This window comes from Felis catus, chromosome F1 (assembly GCF_018350175.1).
Source record: "Felis catus isolate Fca126 chromosome F1, F.catus_Fca126_mat1.0, whole genome shotgun sequence".
In the NCBI taxonomy this organism is placed as follows: domain Eukaryota; kingdom Metazoa; phylum Chordata; class Mammalia; order Carnivora; family Felidae; genus Felis; species Felis catus.
Window position 1 is genome coordinate 55,937,792 of NC_058384.1, and position 19,080 is coordinate 55,956,871.

Consider the following 19,080-nt stretch of genomic DNA (forward strand, 5'->3'; position numbering starts at 1 on the left):
AGAGTGTCAAATCTTAGCATTTCTAACTTCTATATCACGATCACCTGAAAAGCCTTTTAAAAATTTAGATTTCTGGGTGTTAATCTAGACCTCCAATCAGAATCTCTAGAAGGCTCCAGGTTCTATCATCTGCATCTTTAATAAGACTGCCAGATGGTTTTTCATATTCTAAATTTATGAATGAAATGTCTAATAAAAATCAGGTTGGAAAAATTTTTATTCAGATCGCATTTTAAATGAAACATGGAGGTGATAAAATTTAATGCTTAATGTTTCAAATTACCTTAAAAATTCTGGGTTGCTTATATATCTTGGCACTTGTAAATAATACTGGCATGAACATAGGGGTGCATATATCTTTCAAGTTAGTTTTTTTTCTTTGAATAAATAGCCAGTAGTGGAATTTCTGGGTCAAGTGGTATTTCTATTTTTAATTTTTTGAGGAAACTCCATACTGTTTTCCACAGAGTTTGCACCAATTTATATGCCCATCAACAATGCACAGGGGTTCCTTTTCTTCACATCCTTACCAACACTTGTTCTTTTTTTTTTTATACTAGCCATTCTGACTGCCATGAGGTGATTTCTCATTGTTGTTTTAATGTGCATTTCCCTGATGATTAGTGATGTTGAGTGTCTCTTCATTTATCTGTAGCTTTGAGTGTCTTCTTTGGAAAAATGTCTATTCAGATCCTCTGCCCATCCACAGGTAAATGGATACGGAAGATGTAGTGTACATATATATACATATATACATATATATGTACATATATATACATATACATGTACATATGTATATACATATATACATATACATATGTACATGTATATATACATATACATGTACATATGTATATACATATACATGTACAAATATATATGTATATATGTATGTATATATATGTAAATATATATGTGTATGTATATATATGTAAATATATATGTGTATGTATATATATGTAAATATATATATATATATATATATATTGAACTATTTTATTCAGCCCTGTAAAAAAAAGAGTTCTTGCCATTTACAACAACATGGATGAACTTAGAGGCATCATGCTAAGTGAAATAAGTGAGGCAGAGAAAGACAAATACCATATAATTTCACTTGTATGTGGAATCTAATAAATAAAGCAAGCAAACAACAAAAAAACGGAAACACATTCAGATACAGGGAAAAAAATGATAGTTGCCAGAGGGGAGGAGGGTGGAGGGATGGGCAAAATAGGTGAAAGGAATTAAGAGATACAAACTTCCAATTATAAAAAAGATAAATCACAGAGAGGAAAAGCACAACATAGGGAATATAGTCGATGATATTGTATTAACATTGTGTGGTGACGGATGGTAACTACATTTGGCATGGTGAGCATTGCATAATGTATAGAATTGTTGAATCACTACATTGTGCACCTGAAAGTAATATAACGTTGCACATCAACTGTAGTTCAATAATAAAAATTAAAAACAGTACTGGTAAGAAATGGAACCATAGGTATCTGTATAAATGCAGAGTTATCTCTAAACTATGTCTATTGTTGTAAGAGTTTTATAATTGATGCCCTGATCTTTATAATTCTCGTGCCCACATCGAATCTCACAACCGTTGCTTCTCTTTTTTCACTTTGTTTTTCTTAATGAGTCAACTTAATGGAGTCAGTCCAAAGTATTTAAATTTTAAAAATGTACAATCCTAATTTTATTGGTTTGTGTAATATTTACTTAAAATACACAAATTCCTTAAAAACACAACTGGCATAAATGAATTCGGGAACAAATAAAACCGACCCCTGATGACTCGACTGCCGGGAGTAGAAGTGTGTGAGAAAGAGGCCTTCCGGTGGCAGGGACTCAGTTTACCAGTGAGTGTAGTTTGTAGAGGGAATTCTTGGAGACTTTGGTGATCTGACCATTTGGTAAGAGAGTCCCTACTCTATTATTATTCCCATTTAATACACAAGCATAGCATGGCACTCGGAGTAAGCAATTCAGACACCTATTTTCTGAGCAACAAAGACAACAATTAACCATGTCATTCTGAGATCAAGATGGTTCCTTCCTCTCATTCTGCCCGTAGGTGTGCCCCCTTAACATAATTTCCTCTCCAGAACTAGCTTTGCTGGTAGTTGGGATAATACACTCCCAACTTCTTGTGATTGGAGAAGTCTTATGATCCCCCCTATCCAAGAAGTACTTCTTCTTGCAGGTTCTGGAATGTCTGCTTGCATTCAGTTGTTTGGCTCTGTGATTGAGGCCCTCAGTGGAAATTCCAAACACATTAGGTGAGAGAGTGAGAATTCTAGATCTTCTTCAAACATAAAATGCTAGGGGAATGCTGGGTTCTATGAAAAAAAGTGTTTGCCAGTATATTCTTGTCATATACGGAAAGCCTGGAGGCACAGGAGGTTGAAACCCTGGGCCTAGAGACTGTATGAAGGACCCAGGGACCCAAGCAGGTTGGTTGGAGAAGGAGGGCAAAAACCAAAATCACTTTTTCCCATTTCATGCTAAAGGTAGGGACTGATTTTTCAGGCCTCAGTAACACTTGATGTCTAAGAATCTGAAATGTCTACTGTTTGTTTGCTAAATTAGAGAACATTTATTGGCATTTCTCTGCATAAAAATTACATGGGGAATTTATAGATTTATAGAAATTTATAGAATAAATCTAATTCTTTTGAATGAACTTAAAGGTAACTTTGTCATCTGACCCTGTCCACCTTTCCAGCCTCACCCTCCTCAAAATTCTCACCAGTTCACAATACAACAGGGTCTTTTAGGCCTTTGCCTGGAGTTCTTCATTGTCTCTACTCATAAAACTCCTCTTTTCTTGCAGAATCTGGCCCAACTACACCTGTCTAGTAATTAAGTCTTCTTGTTTGTAATCTCAATACCACCTTGTGCCAACTCTATTGTTGGTTTATTGCATTGTATTTTAATCTATTACATGTCTGTCTCCCTCACAAGACTGGAGTATCTATTTCATTTTTATATTTTTCATGCTACTTAGAAGAGGTAAATGAGTGAAATTAACTGAAAGAAGCTCTGAGGCCTCAGGTGCCAAACCATGGGTGCTCAAAGGGAATGGAGTTAAAGGGTGTCAGCCCAAACCCTAGAGCTGGAGGGAACAGGGTGCTAGCCCCACAGTCTCACCTAGCCGCTCTGACAGCCACAGAGACCAAAGCAGCTCTCTGTAGGCTGCCATTGAAGGAGACTGTTTTTCCCTTTTTCAGTTTTGGGCCTGAGGCAGTTACCTTTGTCTCACTGGCAAATGTATGTTTTGCTGCAATTCAGCCTGTATCTGATGCATTTTAAGAACTTAAACTTTATACCACAAGTCCTGCATCTAGAATTTTCCATCTATCCTTGTGGGCTGCACTGCTTTGATCCCTCCAGGGTAAGGCTGCTCTGCTCTCCGTCTCTGTTACTTGCATATTATTCAACGACATCAATGGGGCTATGGCATTGGTAAATCAAAACGTGTGCAGGACAATGTAGGCCTTTTCTAAGTTGAATGCCTTGTGCATGAGAACAATTATAAGCTTTTCATTAGAATCTCAAATGCTGCCAGAGTATTTTTTTTAAAGACAAGTTATTCAATGTATAACAAAACAAGTTTCTGTATTTTTTTTCCGGGCAAAGCCAAATAACTTTTCCTATAGCCAAGAAACTACAAGGGGGACAAAGTCATGAAACCCACCCCTAGTCATGTACCTTTTCTTTCATCAACAGGATTATCCACGCAAAAGAATTCTCAGTACTTCTAGGGGAAACTTGGAAGACACTGGAAGCAAGGAGATCCCAAATTAAATAAAGGTAGATTTCAATCCAGCGATTTCTTCAAGATTTGATTATCTTTCACTAGAATTTTTCAGCCAATGTCTAAAAGAGTCAAATTCAAATCAACAAGCACACATCTTGTGAGACTGCCAGGGAGGAGGCCCTGAGGTTACAGAGATGCTGTTGTTTCTCTACCTCTGAAATCATGCTTTGTATTTATTCATATGACAATGCTCTAGTCATTGGATAAAAATGATCACAATGGGTAGAGACATTTGGGCTCAGAGGGGGCCTAGCATGGCCCCAGCTAGCAGACAGGCAGAAAGAGTTCATATCCCTTTACCATATTGATATAGGCAGAGGAACAGGCAAAGTTGTCTCCAGTCACGGCAGGTGTACTGACCAATGCCTTGAGAAAACCCGGGCCCATAGTAAAGCCCCAGCATTTGCTTTAAGTCCTGCAGGCATAAAAATGACCAATAAGTCCACGACTTTCACAAAGCCTGCAAAAGAAATAGTTTTAACTTCTATCAAATTGCAGTATCTTTTTAACTAACTGAAGTTAGAAGTTCTTTTAGAAGTCTTTTTTTTTTTTGGATGCACAGAACTTAAACTAGAGATATTCTAAGATATTATAACAGCTCTTACTAAAAATTTAGCATCATGGTGAAGAAGCATAATAACATTTATGAGGTTTTGCTCTGTGCTAAATCACTTACTCCTCAGGAAAAAAAAAACCCAATGAGGAAAGAATTGTATTATCTTCATTCTACAGATGAGATGGCTCCAGACCCTGGGCTAAAAAGTATGCTAATAAGTCAAAGTGGCATTATTTATAAGACTTATTATAATCTAGATCTCCAACAACAGAGGATGCAGTTTTTAGAAGATAAATAGAAGCATAGTAAAGACTTTAAGAGTTAATCTGGACAAAAATCAATGCCAATCAGGCAGCACTAAACCAGAAATGGTTAGGAACATTCCTTGGCAGGAGCCAAAGGAAAGATATAGAGAAGGTGTGGAAGCAAAGAAAGAATATTACTTAAAAAAAGGACAACAGGGGTGCCTGGGTGGCTCAGTTTGTTAAGGGTCAGACTTTGTCTCAGGTCATGTTCTCGTGGTTCATGGGTTCGAGCCCCATGTCGGTCTCTTTGCTGACAGCTCAGAGCCTGCCTGGAGCCTGCTTTGGATTCTATGTCTCCCTCTCTCTCTACCCCTCCTCTGCTCAAGCTCTGTGTCTCTCAAAAATAAATAAACATTAAAAAAAAAACCCAAAAGATAGTATTGATTGGCTTTAGCTTGAAGTCTAGTTGGCAGTTTGCGCTTTAGCATTTTGATTTCATAACCTTGAGGCATTTACAGGCTTAGATTTGGTTTGCTTATGTATATGCCACCATGGCATTTCAGCCCATCAGTCTAATGGACTCCTTATTTAATTAGTTTAACAGAGCACCTAAATTATGACTCACTTATGCAATTAAAAACCATGTAGCCATAAAGCAATGCAGTAGAAGCATTGTTGTTCTTGATATGGAAAGATAAACTTTCAAAGTCATATAGCAATATGCATGAATGTTTATAAAAAGGATACATAAAACTGTGAAATATATTTATTTAAATGGAAATATAGAAGTGTAACCAATTCTTAAATATTATGTAAAATCTAGGAGGATATATATAAAATTGTTAACAGTGGTTATATATGGATGATAGGAAAATGGGTGTTTTCTCCCTTTTGTTTAAATGTATTTCCCATTTTTACTACAGTAATCACAAAAGGTGTCTAATTCAAAAAGTTACATAAACTAAAAATAAAAAGATGCCTTTAAACATAAGTGGTTTTGTATTAAAAATGGAGTTCTTTTGTGTTAAGGTGACAGAAAACTTATATTACAGATTTGCAAACTAGCAGCCATGAAGAAGAATGCCCTTTTTGTGCCCATGGGAAACCCTAGAGAAAACCCCAGGAGTTGGGTGATATCCTCAGCTACAACTGAGTTTCACAGACTTGCTGGGCCCTGGTATCACATCTATGCATTCACTTTCCTAGACATCATATCTCATAAGAGATGGAAACAATCGTTCTAAATTTAACCAATTGGAAAACAGGAAGAAACTTAGACAAGTCCATTGTATAAAGGACTGTAATCTATAAAAGGCACAAAAGCCCATTTTCTTACAGAATGCCCACAATGGAATTTTTTCAGGGCACGAAAAGTATCCTTGTCACTGAGCCTTTACAATACTCTGGAAAAAGTTTTTAATCTTTCTCAACTTTAAAAGAATACAATCAGTGCTTTTTATCTTGATATTTAAAGAAGAAGAAAAAAACTAAGAAACATGAAAGATCTTCAACAATTAAAGAAACATGGAAGAGACACCTATGTTCGTCGTATATGAAGAAGCTGTGGTTGCTCGGCTGTGGTTGTGATGTGGTCTTTGGTTTCACGAGGAAACGTGGCTATTTACAGGGTCTAACGAAATCCTCAACTGAGAGAAGAATAATGAGTGGCGGATCTAGACTGAGTTTGACTCTAATTCCCGTTCCATTTATATATATTATATATATTTAGTTGTTTATTTATTTTGAGGGGGGAGGGGCAGAGAGAGAGAGAAAGAGAGAGAGAGAGAGAGAGAGAGATAGAGAGAGAGAGAGAGAGAGAGAGAGAATCCCAAGCAGGATCCATACTATCAGTGCAGAGCCCAGCATGGGGCTCGATCTCACAAAGTGAGCCCAAATCAAGAGTTGGATGTTTGATTGATTGAGCCACCCAGGTGCCCCTAATCCCAGCTTCATTTATAACACCTTCCCTGGAAATGCTCATCCCCATTAGATTTCCACCTGGTCTCATCCTGACCATGCTTTTTTTGTTGTTTTACTTGCTTTTTTGCCCCATCCCCAACACATCAGCATTTCCCGAAGACTTCTCCTCAGGCCTCTATTGCTTTACTACCCTTCCACCTTCACAGCTGGTCAAGTAACTGTCAAATGTTAGTCCTGGGACAGCTGGGGAGGCTTCATGGAGGAGGGAGATTTTTAGAGATAGGATGGATTTTAGCTGGGAGGATGCATACAGGGGGGAAAGGTATCTCAAATAAGGGGAACAGTATTAACTAAAGCACAGAGAGAGAGAAGTCCTGGGTGCGTGATGGGGACTGCTGTTTTGATAGGAAACTGTTTGAGCCGTACAGGGCAAATCCTGATCTTTCTGTGCTGGCTATTCAGACAAGAACTGACTTCATCTCCTCCTTGTCCCTTATTAGCTTATGAGTTTATTCTGATGCTCAGTGTTCAGAATGGGTTGTTCTTATAACATGTTTTACGTCTTTGTTCCACAATTTAAAAAACCTGAAGCTAGCGATGTTCCAGTGATACATCATATATGGCTCTATTTGTACTTAGCTTATTTTAGTCCATACTTGAACCAGCAGGATGCTTACCTATTTCTTCTATTGTGTTGTTTTAGAATATAATAGTTAAAGACTGAGTCAATTTAATTTGCTTGGAGCAGTAGGCTACAGAACACCATGTAGAAATAGATTCATCATAGATGATTTTTTTTAATGTTTATTAATTTATTTTGAGAGAGAGAGAGAGAGAGAGAGAGAGAGGAGAGACAGAATCCCAAGCAAGTCCCACACTATCAGCACAGAGCCCAACGTGGGGACTAAACCCACAAACTGTGAGACCATGACCTGAGCTGAAACCATGAGTTTGACACTTAACCAACTGAGCCACCCAGGTGCCCAGATATTTCATAGATGTTTTTTGACAATCTTTATAATGCATGATCCAATCTGCTTAAAACACCTTCAGTTCCATAGGGAAAATTTTTGATTTGACCTAGGAACCTCACACTTGGGACATAGTTGGAGAGAGAGAGAGAGAGAGAGAAAGAGATTGAGAAAGAGGGTAAGAGAGAGGGGGGGTTTCCTGAATGAAGATGTTCACTAAAGAAGCTATAAATTTCCAATAAAAACAATTTTTAAAAACTAATACATACTAAGTTCTTCTTAAGTGCCAGACACTGTTTTAAATGCTATACACACATTAGCTCATTTAGTCTTTCACAATAACCCCATGACGTAAGTATTATTACTACCATTTTACAGATGAGGTAACTGGGGCATGTAAAGTTAATGTAACATGCCCAAGGTCATACAGCTGGTAAATGTTCAACAATAGTTAAGTGAATTTTGCCACATCAACTCAATGGAACTATTTTTAAGATCTTTATAAAGGTAAAGAAACATTAAAAAAAATTCTTAGAAGTTTGATGAAAAAGTCAACTATGATATTATATATATATATGTATGTGTGTATATATATATATATATATATATATATAATGATTAGTGATATTTTACAATTATAGACCTAAATTGTGTTAGTCTAGGAAGGAGAAAAAAATAAAATGATTGATATATTAGGATAAGGGATTTGGTATTGTTTAGTTCTTTCAGTTCAAGTTACCTTTTGTGTAATTTTTAAAAATTAATTTAAAAAAAGCAATTATATGCTTTTAAAAAAGTAATTATATAAAAACAGGATAAATGCTTTTTAAAAAGTAATTATATAAAAATAGGATCAATGTAAATGACAGCATACTTTTGTGCTTCTGTAGGAGTTTTTGAGATGATATGGTAGCTTTCTAGACCTATCTCTTCTTAATCGCTATTATCCACTATCCACTTTTCTAGATATCCATTCTCTTTTGGAAATGGAAAAAGTAACCCAGAGGACAAAGGTTATATCCTAAATTTAAATGTCATTTTTTTCTAGTGTCTTTGAAAACTGCTCTGTTTACATAGGCTAAGAGATACAAGAAATTGGGACATATTACCCAAGAAGCCAGATTGAGGTCAATCACCAATAGGTCTTTGTCTGAAATGGACAGAAATACTGCTTTTACCAGCCTCTTCATTCTTCTCTGTAGATGTATTGTTTGTTGTGAAATGAGCAGAGAGAAACAACTTAGCTGTTAAAGCTTCGTTGTATGCTTGTTGGCAAGTGCCGTGTAATATATTTGACATTCTTTGAGGTAGAGATAATTATGGCTTTAGTTCCCCACCGCACCCCATGCACACACATGCACAAAAAGTTTAAAGGGAAATGTACCAAGAAACAAGAGTATGGCAATCAATTTTATAAGATCTCCGAAGTAAAACCTTTACTTATCTGCATCACGGTGAGGCATAATCCAAAATAGCAGAAAAGCAACATTCATCAACTGAAATGGGCAGAAGCTCTTGAAAGGATACCAGTCATTTAATAATAGCCTTTAAAATAATTCAAGGGAACTTCAGTGCAAACACAAACCCTACACCCACGGCTGCAAATCTCTGGTTCTACGGGAGAGGCCGGCACATCTGTTTCCACACACATCTGGCCCTCGACTACCTGCCCCTCCACCCTTAGACCGACACTCACAAAAGCCATGGGAATAGCCTACCATCTAATAGGAGGCTTTCCTACTTGCGCGTAGTATGAAATCATAAATCCTACATTATTTCAGATGAGCAGTGAAAATGGAAACCTTTAACGTTTGTACTTTCCACAGGAAGTCTCAGTCCTCCCTGAACAGATGATTTTGATTTTGGAGTACACAGTGGGCCTTTAACTTCTATAGCTTCAGGGAGATGTTAAATTCCAAGACTCTTTCACTGTCCTAAAGAAACAGCAATAAAATGTGTTTCAGGATTCAATTCCTTCAGCTTCAGAAGCTGAGACGGATGAACTAGTTTGGGGGAAATGAGACATGACCCAACCCTTCACCTAAACCAAAATGACTCCAAATTGAACTTCTCACAAAGTTCACAATACTATGTAATAGAAGTTTTCTTAGAAAAGAGATCCCAGTTTTATGTTATATATTATCCTCTTCCAATTGTGGCTTGAAGTAGAAGAAGTCTGAATTGGAGTTGAAGGAACAGGCACATCCTTTTTCTCTTTTCAGTGCCTGTTAGCAGTCCTGGAAGACCAGCAAGAAGTCAGAGAGGATGTTTTCCTTCTAAGCCATCACTGAGCTGTGACCTCTAGAACATCGAATCCGACTATTCATAAGCATTAATGTGGTTAAAAACAATCTTTAGGGAAGTTCATAAGACCTTGTCTCAATGGATCCAAGATATGTTCTGAATCAAACTACCTTAACATCAATTCATCTTAAAATTTCTTTTAATCAATAAAATAATTCTTTAAGCCTTTGTAATTGACCACATATGAATTAGAATCGATCATATATGATCACATAGGAAGTGCTGCTATCAAAATAAAGAAATTAAACATTACATAGATTATGTCCCTAAAGTTTTTCAAAGAATGAATGACTCCTTTTATCATCTCTGCAATCTGGCCTGTGAAATATAAGACAACCGGCCTGTGGTTTTGTCTTGTGGCTGTGGAAGAGAGAAAAGGTTACCGGTTCTTACACGGAGTGACGCTATGTATTCAATCCTTTCATTGGAACAAAGACCACAGAACTGCCAGCTACTTGGGAGCAGAAAGCACACCAACGGCAGCTAGAATGGCACTTGATTCCTGGCTACATTTATGTGAATCTGGACAAGCTACTTAATTGTTGAGCCACCCCCTGCCTTCTTAAAATTCATAAAAATGTCAGGTACCTACTTTATGTCTTTATAAAATGCCTGCACATAACAAGTACTCACTACAGGCTATGCTACTTCTACCCATCAGCCATTGACATGAATCAGGCAACTATTCCCAAACAGTAGTGTGCATTTTTAAGAGGATGCTTGAGCTTAATTTACAAAAGACCCTAATTCCCTTAGTTGTTTTTAAAGATGTACCTTGTATATCCTTGGGCAACAAAGAATTCAAATGTGCTCAGAAACAGCAGAGACGAGAAGACACATGGAGACAGGGAGTGGGAGGGAGATGCTCTTCAGGAATGGTGGGTTCTCTGACAACAAGAATCTGTCTGTGGGTTACAGTCTGAAGGAAAAGAGGATGATTGAGGGCCTGTTAAGGGGAGACAGCAAAGGAAAGTTAGAGAGGCCAGGGACTATTCTTTGGTAGGCATCAGGATGGGTGGGGATGTATTATAGCTCTTAGTAGTCTTAGCAGTGACTATCTCATGGTGGGAGGAGGGTGTGCGAGTTTTAAGTAAAAGAAGATAGTGTTTCATGTAGGGAGGATCAAGGAGACAAAAATGTAATACTCTGTCTGTCCCTCAAAGAAACCATAATATAGAAATCCCCAGTAAAGCTTTGTTTCCTTTCTTTTTAGAAAACAGAATGAACTCACAGTGATTGCTTTAGAAAGAGGGAATCACAGAGACAGCAAAGGTATTACTGAACTGCCTACATCTACATCTACATCTACATCTACATCTACATCTACATCTACATCTACATATAATTTAGGTATCTATTCAGTGTCTGGCACCAATCAGATACCTTCAGCAACTCATGTGTTAGATGATCAGATTATGAATTTGGCCAAAAAAGTAATTTTTAATAAAGCTGCATAATAATTACAACGCTGTTCAATAAATTATTCTCTGCACTTTTCTAAAAGTTTGAACTATTTCAGATGTTTTTAAATAAAAAGAAGAAAAGAAATTGTAAGTATAAAAGGCACACATGGTCTTGCAAATTCAGATAATCCCACCGGGGAAGTGTTTAAGTAATTGATTTTGAGTAACTTTGGCCTGAAAGTGAAGTCTTACTGCTTTCCCAAGTAATCTGGGGACTGAATGGGAATGCAGATGGTGTGATGGAAAATTTTAAAGACTTGACCCAAAATGCTCTATTCTTTTATTTCACCTTGTTGACTTGAACAAAATAAATCTCCATGTCCATAATTCCAAGAAGCATCTGTTTCTTGTGGATATACAAGGTCTAAAAATGCATAGCATATGTGTAAGTTGCACCAAGAAATATGGCCATAATGAACTCAGGTAAACCTCAGACAATATCTACCTCAAAAGACTGCATGTTTCCATGTACTGGGTTTGGGAAAGACCACTTTCACACCAGATATAATTAGTGCCATCATTTGTACTCAATTGAATTTTTGTTCTATTGTCTTCCCTCATTATTACAAGAAACTTAGAAAGGAGGAACTCCTAGCCTGCCCTCAGTCAATGCTGCTTTCCTAACATGGCTCCTGTCAGCTTCAACCAAGAGTTTCACTGTGTTTCAAGTAATTGTTTGGCCTCTTTGCAGATAATATATAGTAACTTGTTTACTGTAACTCATACCTTCTTTTCCCTAACAAGTGACTTTTTGGTTCACCCATTTCTGCACCTCCTAAGAGATGACTCATGTTCTCCACTGGCCACATCATCAAAAAGTCTTAATCAAAACCATGTTACTGCAATGTGAGTTTTCTGGGTTAGTTAACTTTCTCAGCTTTATACATCCCATTGGATGTAATTCTTACATAAGTCACTTACAGTTTGCATATGCAGGGTTAACTGTTCATTTACTCTGTGTGGCTATGTTCAACCTCCTTTAAGTAAAATTATATTTTACCTTCCAGAAAAGATATTCCCTTTCAATGCCTACTTTATGAAAGTCTCCCTTTTTTATTTTTTCAGAGGAAGTTCTTATCTTCTCAAAGTCTTGGGTGACATATTCGGAAAAAGCACTGGTAATGTATTCTAGTAAAGTCTTCCTTGACATCAGATAAATTCAGGCTTGCCATTCAACTGAAATATAGTTTCCATGCTTTAGGTTTAAAGTTATCAATTAAATCTGTAACAATAGCCATCCTTCATAAAGTGGAACCGAAGGAATAGCATTATTTGTTTAATCTGACCTAGGATTATTTAACAAGTACCAAAGCAGATTTTTAGCAATTCTCTTTTCTTCTTGTGTATTGACCCTTGATCTACTTAATGAGGAATCTTTGCTTGAGAGAGCTTCAAGTAAGAGGCAGACACATAGCATAGCATGTTCTTTCTCCTCTCTACTTCTTACTTTCATGTGAAGGTTTGCCAGCTTTCAGGTCCCAACACAACTGAATGTTCTAAAGGCATGGGGGTTGATGACTTTACTTGTACCGCCTTCCAGAAAGAAGAATGTGCTCCATGGAAATATTGGTCTATTGTTGCTGTAACAAATATCACAAATTTAGGACCTTAAAAACAATACAAATTTAGTATCTCATAGTTCTGTGGGTCAGATGTCTGAGTGGCCTTGACTGGGTTCCCTGCCCAAGGTGTCACAAGGCCATAATCAAGATGTCAGCTGGCTGGGCTCTTATGAGGAAATTCTGGGAAGAATCCACTTCCAAGATCATTCAGGTTACTGGCAAATATCAGTGCTATGTGGTTGTAGGACTGAGGTCCTGGTTTCTTGTTGACTGCCAGGCAGTGGTCATTCTAAAGAATGACCATACTCCTTGGTTTATGGCCTGATTCTTTCAGCAATAGTGGATGAAGAACTTCTCACACTGTGAATTTCTTTGACCTCCCCTCGGAACCCAAGTCTCCTGCCTCTGCTCCTGCTACATCTCTTTGATTCCAGCAGAAGAAAGTTCTTTGCTTTGAAGAGCTCATGTGATTGCTCAGGCCCACCTGTATAGTCCAGGATAATCTCCCTATTGTAAGGTTTATAGTCTCAATGACACTGAAAAATTTCCTTTGGGCATTTAACATAGCATATTCACAGGTTCCAGGAATTAGGTAGTAGACATTTTGGAAGGGGGTGTTATTCTGCTCAACACATTGGGAGATTTTTTTTTTCTTTCTCTGAGCAGAGTGGGCATCAGGAGATGAAAACATGAGAAAAACAGAATATTTTCTTCTGCTAGTTTAGCTACCAAGAAAAAAAAAACAAAAGCTAGGTAAATTAGTGACTTTGAGGGCCCTGGGGAAATTCTCATTATGACATTTTAAGAAACAAAAGGTCACTTAGTATGTGCATTCTTAAAATCCAAATCATTTTGATAGTGCTTTCTCTTAATGATACCTCTTTGTATAAAACTGTGCTAAGATCTACAGGCGCATTTTCTGCAATTTTAGGAGGGATTTGAATCAATAGAAGTATGTGAGGCTACAGTAAATAACTCAAACTCTTTGTTCAAGGGGGAGTTTTTGGTTTAAGAAAAGTCATTTTTATGAACCACATTTGGCACTGGAAGATGGTGGTATAGGTGTGTCTTAAGCTAAGTTCTGAGAAAGTTCAGACTGGGTTTGAAGATTGTAGAAAGGAATTTCATGCATAGTGAGCAGTGCTACCTCAACTCTTATCAAGAATCCAAAGATATGAGTGTGGCTTAGGGGAAGGATACAGCTGAGTAAACCCTTTTACTTGCCTGCTTAGTGCCCCTCATGTGGATGTATACAGGGTGGACAGAATGGTCAGCATCCCCAAGAGTCAGGAATTTGTCAGTTCGGAGAACGAGTCTGGAACTAGAAGCTCCCTGGAATTCAGTTTCCCCTCATCCTCCTCCCCGTTGAGTCTGCCTGCTCAGCAAGGACTCGGGTTCAGGTTCCAGGTCTTGACACCCATATTGGTCATACGGTGTAACTCGCCTTTCTGCAGGGCCTCAGACTTTTCTACTGATGCTCACTTTGAGTTTCCCATGGCACAGCTTACTGAGTACCGTTGGGAAATAGAACAAGCAATTAGGTAGATTCTACCATATGCCACGCACTGTTAACGTACATTGTAGAAATTCACTTAGTCTTTAAAACCATCTCATAAGACTAAGAGAAAGGCATTTTTAATTTCCTCACAATGAAACTGAGATTCAGAGGATCAGTATTCTGTTCAAAGTCACATAAATGTCACATAGAATTGGTATGATTTGAACCCAGAAAAATGTAAACGGTATGAGACTACCTGGCATCTTTCACATCAGTGATATTAGGACAAACTGTAAGCTTTAGGTAAAGATGCCACAAAAGACATTCTTTTTTTTTTTTTTTTAAAGTTTTATTTTATTTTTGGGACAGAGAGAGAGCATGAACGGGGGAGGGGCAGAGAGAGAGGGAGACACAGAATCGGAAACAGGCTCCAGGCTCCCAGCCATCAGCCCAGAGCCCGACGTGGGGCTCGAACTCCCGGACCGCGAGATCGTGACCTGGCTGAAGTCGGACGCTTAACCGACTGCGCCACCCAGGCGCCCCCAAAAGACATTCTTTATCTCATGCATAACTGACATTTTTCTCGAATGGGCAGATTACAGCAGATCTCTTACTACTTAACTGGTTCTTTAGACTTGGGCTTTTGAGGCATTTCTAAGATTTTTGAGCTTATTTTTTCCTCATGAATTTTAAGATACTGATTCTAGCTATTTTCAATAACTGGATCCTCCACCACTCTCGTTGTTTTCCTGGACAACTTTGAACAGCAGGGGTTAATCCACTCCGAAGTTTGCCTGTACACCTTTCTGCACAGCAGTGAGCCTGCACGCCCTCCCCACAGGAGACAGGCTCAGCAGCATTGAGATTAACTGGGAGCTAAATGCAGGCAAGTGGCCAAACCAGTGTGATAAGCACCCTGGTTTTGATGGAACACTTAAAAATCATTTTAACTTCTCCAGGCCTGATGTAGTTAAAAATGTGGGGGTGGGAGGTCTTCTTGTGGGTTATACAAATAGCTTCACTCTGGCAACTCCTCTTAAGATTAGAAAGAATTGCACTAATTGGGGGGAGGGGTCTCAGTCACACCAGACTTCCTATCACATGACCTGTCTTTACTCTTAAACATGGTGGTTTTTATTTGTTTGTTTTGGTGATTGCATGACTTGGTTTACTATTTTCAGTCTATTAAAAGTACTCCGTTTCTCACAGAAAGGCTGTGTGGATACAGTCTGCCCTGGTTTACTGCATAATCTTTGGCTACTTTGTTAGGACACCACCTTACATTGGTCTTTCTGTTTACATGGAGCCATGATAAGAAGTGAGGCTGACACATTCCAGTTCATTTCTGTAGATGAGGATGCTGAACACTCTTTAGAAGCCTCCATGACAAGAATTTTTTTTCAGAAAGCTATACTGATTGTGGGTATTTTTTGTTTTTTTGGTGTTTTTTTTTTTTAAGATTATTGACTTTTGGTGCCGGTGTCTTTGTTAGAATGAGCTATAGCTAATGATGTCTGAGGGAACAAGACTACTCAAGATCTGTAAATGAGAATTTGAAGACAGTGGGAGACCAAAGCCCCATTTTGGGTTATTACTTAAGCTTTATCCATTACTAGCAATTTGAGGAAAACTATGATATTCTTCACACACAGGATAAATCCAGGAATGATGGTGGTCAAAGCAACCTTAACAGTGCTTGGCATTCCCAAATTTCCAGAGTGATCATCAGTACAGGCATTTCTAAGAAAATGGGAGGAGGGTAGAGGTGGTATTCAGCTGCTACATACTAGTACAGCCACAGGCTTGTTAAAACATTGCCAGTAACAACTGGCAAATAGTTTCTAGAATGGGCCCTCCAAGTACCTTCCCTGGGCACTCTGGATACTCTACTGCTTAGCCATTAGCCAGCACTCATGTTAACTATGTTAAATATTGTCACTGCAAAGGGGAAAGCCTTTCAAGATTTTCCTTGGGTGTGAACAGGGATTTGGGAAACAGAATTTCAACCTATTCCATCCAAACAAAGGAAAAAGCCTGGGTCTGGGACCTGCAGAGAACCACAGAATTCCTTTCCAATGGCCCACTGAGTCACTCCCATGATAATTCATGAGTGTGTCCTCATTGTCTTAGAAACAGAATTCAAGGGAAACAGAGCATCTCCATGAAGCGTTTTAAATCTTTGCCACCTCTCATCACTCTTATGTGATTGCAGAATTCTGAGTCTTTTCAATTTATTACCAGTTGGGAAGACCTAGGAGGTGAACGAAGCAGGTTTCAAGGAAAATTCCATTATGAAATTCAACCAGGTGGCCAGATACGAGGCCAACAATTCACCCGTGGGCATCTGAAGTCATGTGCCTGGTTTAAACGTCCAAATGACTACACAGAGTTATTCTCTTGAGTCTGAAGAGTATATGCTTCAGAATTAGACTTCAGTTGAAATTTTGGTTCTCTCCATCACTAGCTCTGTGACCTCAGTCAAATTCCATAGTTCCTCTGAGTCTCAGTCTCAGAATATGTATAATGAGAATAAGTTTAGTTCAGAGTTGTTCGAACAATGCTGGTCTTCCTTCTGTTCAAAAGGTAAGAATTATCAGAGAATTACGCAACGCAGCACTCTGATACTTCAGCATTGCCCAAGACAAGTGAAAGCACCCACAGGTAACTGACTTCTCTCCCTCCTGCCTCTTAAAGTCTTGTCCATTTTAGACCAGTCCTACTTGGCTCAGATCACTCTATCACTCTTACCTTCTTCTTGACCCTTACCCGTTTAGCTTTACAATGAGTTAGTGGCTTTACTTGATTATGTATCTCTTTAGGGCTTCTTCAGTCTTTCATGTGTTTGAGCTTTCTTGCCTTTTATGTTGGAAACTACTTGGGGCTGGGAGCATGAGACTTCTACAGAAGTCCATGTGCCCTTGGCCATCAGTGTTGGTGAGTGATAGAGTGACACATGTGCTATGGTCTGAATATTTGTGTCCCCCCACCCCAAACGCATATGTTGAAATCCTAACCTCCAACATGATGGTCTTAGGGATGAAAATTCGGAAGATGCTTAGAAGCTTTGAGGCCTCTGCCTTTATAAAGAGGCTCTAGAGAGCTCACTTGCCTCTTCCCCCATGTAAGGACAAAGCAAGAATTCACCAGCCTACAACCCAGAAGGGGGCCTTCACCAGACTCAACCGTATTGGCACTCTGATCTTGAATGTCTACTCTCCAGAACTGTGAGAAATACGTTTCTGCTGTTTATAAACTATCCAAACTGTGGTATTTCTGTTATAGCAGCTCAAATGGATTAAAGGCACCGTAGATTGTGTCCAGCATAGATGCAGCTCACCATTATCTCTGAGAGATCGTTGGATTGAGTACTAATATTGATCAGAGATTGGGCCACTTAAGCAGCACCTTCCAGAGCTAGATCTCTGATGCTTCATTTACTCCCATGTCACACTTGAAAATGGAATACACCATTAATCTTCATTTTAATGTTGAGGAATCTCAGCTCTGAGAGATTGCACCACTCATCCAAGGACAGATGGCAGAGATTTGGACCCTGTTTCTCTTGTCTGTAACACCAGGTTCATTTGACTTTTTATCTTGCCATGCCTATAATCCACAACATACCCTTGTTCTCAAGTTGTCCAAATGGCAGCTTGTTACTGGGGTGAAGTTCTAGTCAATCATAGTCAATTGTTAGGACAGCACATACACTGAGAGTCTGATCCTGATCATCCAGAATATTGAAAAAGAAATGGTTGAGAAGGGTAATGATTAATGCACAAGGAGTATAAATCTAATGACACTCAGTGGGTGTGATTGGGAAATGAAAGGTGCATCCAGGAAACTTTCAGATCACACTATATGTTACCACATAATGGCTTTAAGAGTAAAATCTAATTGAGACACAAAATTAACAGATTTTTATTAACTGTTCTTTAAACTCCCCACTGAGTGTCCTATGTGTGTAAGGAGCAGATTGAACATAGACACACAGGGCTCACTCAGAAAAGTGAGAGAAGCAAACAAGGAAAAGCCATGCTCTTTTCTTCATATGGATCTATGAAATATCCGAATCGGAAGCAATGTGGTCTGAGGGAGGAGGCAATCTGGGGCCAACTCCCAGCCAGGTCATTCTTTAAATGTGTGACCTTGACAGAATCACTTAAGCCATCTGGGCCTCAGGTTTACTCATCTGCAAAATGAAATTAATAGTAGCCACCACCTTCCTGAGCTATTACACATATCAAATGAGGTACGATTTATAGAGTACCATACATGTTCTGTATGTATCACCCACTCCTTCATTCACATTTGCAGGTAGAAGTGGACTGATCAAATCCTATATGGGAAATGAACAGAAATGAAACCCATGATGATTGGTATCATTTTCTTAAACATGCATACAGACAAATACACATATGGAGTGTGTGACAGGATAGGAAGCTGAGAATCCCAGATTGTATCCAAGGACCACAAGCTCAGGCGTGGTTTGGATCAAACAAACAAACAAACAAAACCCAAAAAACAAAACAAAACAAAAAACAAACGAAAAACTGTGACAAAGCTACATCGTTTATTTTGGAAAGTAACGGAGGGCTAACGTGTCACCACGATGGTCATAATTTTGTTTTGGGTCATGGAGGTCTGTACATGTGTCCAAGGGATCGAATTTTCCCTAGCAATGTTGAAAAGAGACACACAAATAAACTTCTTTCTCTATCACAGGCTGCAG

At 38.5% G+C, this 19,080-nt stretch overlaps 1 long non-coding RNA gene across 2 annotated transcripts; it reads left to right on the forward strand.

Moving 5' to 3' along the window:
- Positions 1 to 2,298: 2,298 nt before the first annotated feature.
- Positions 2,299 to 17,202, forward strand: LOC123382904. 2 transcript variants are annotated; one of them, XR_006592045.1, is made up of 5 exons: positions 2,299 to 2,519; positions 3,739 to 3,822; positions 11,039 to 11,097; positions 12,354 to 12,406; positions 16,932 to 17,202. It is a non-coding gene; the product is annotated as an uncharacterized LOC123382904 (long non-coding RNA). The 2 variants fall into 2 exon arrangements; XR_006592046.1 differs by lacking the exons at positions 11,039 to 11,097; positions 12,354 to 12,406; positions 16,932 to 17,202 and adding an exon at positions 9,744 to 9,942.
- The last annotated feature ends 1,878 nt before the right edge of the window (positions 17,203 to 19,080 follow it).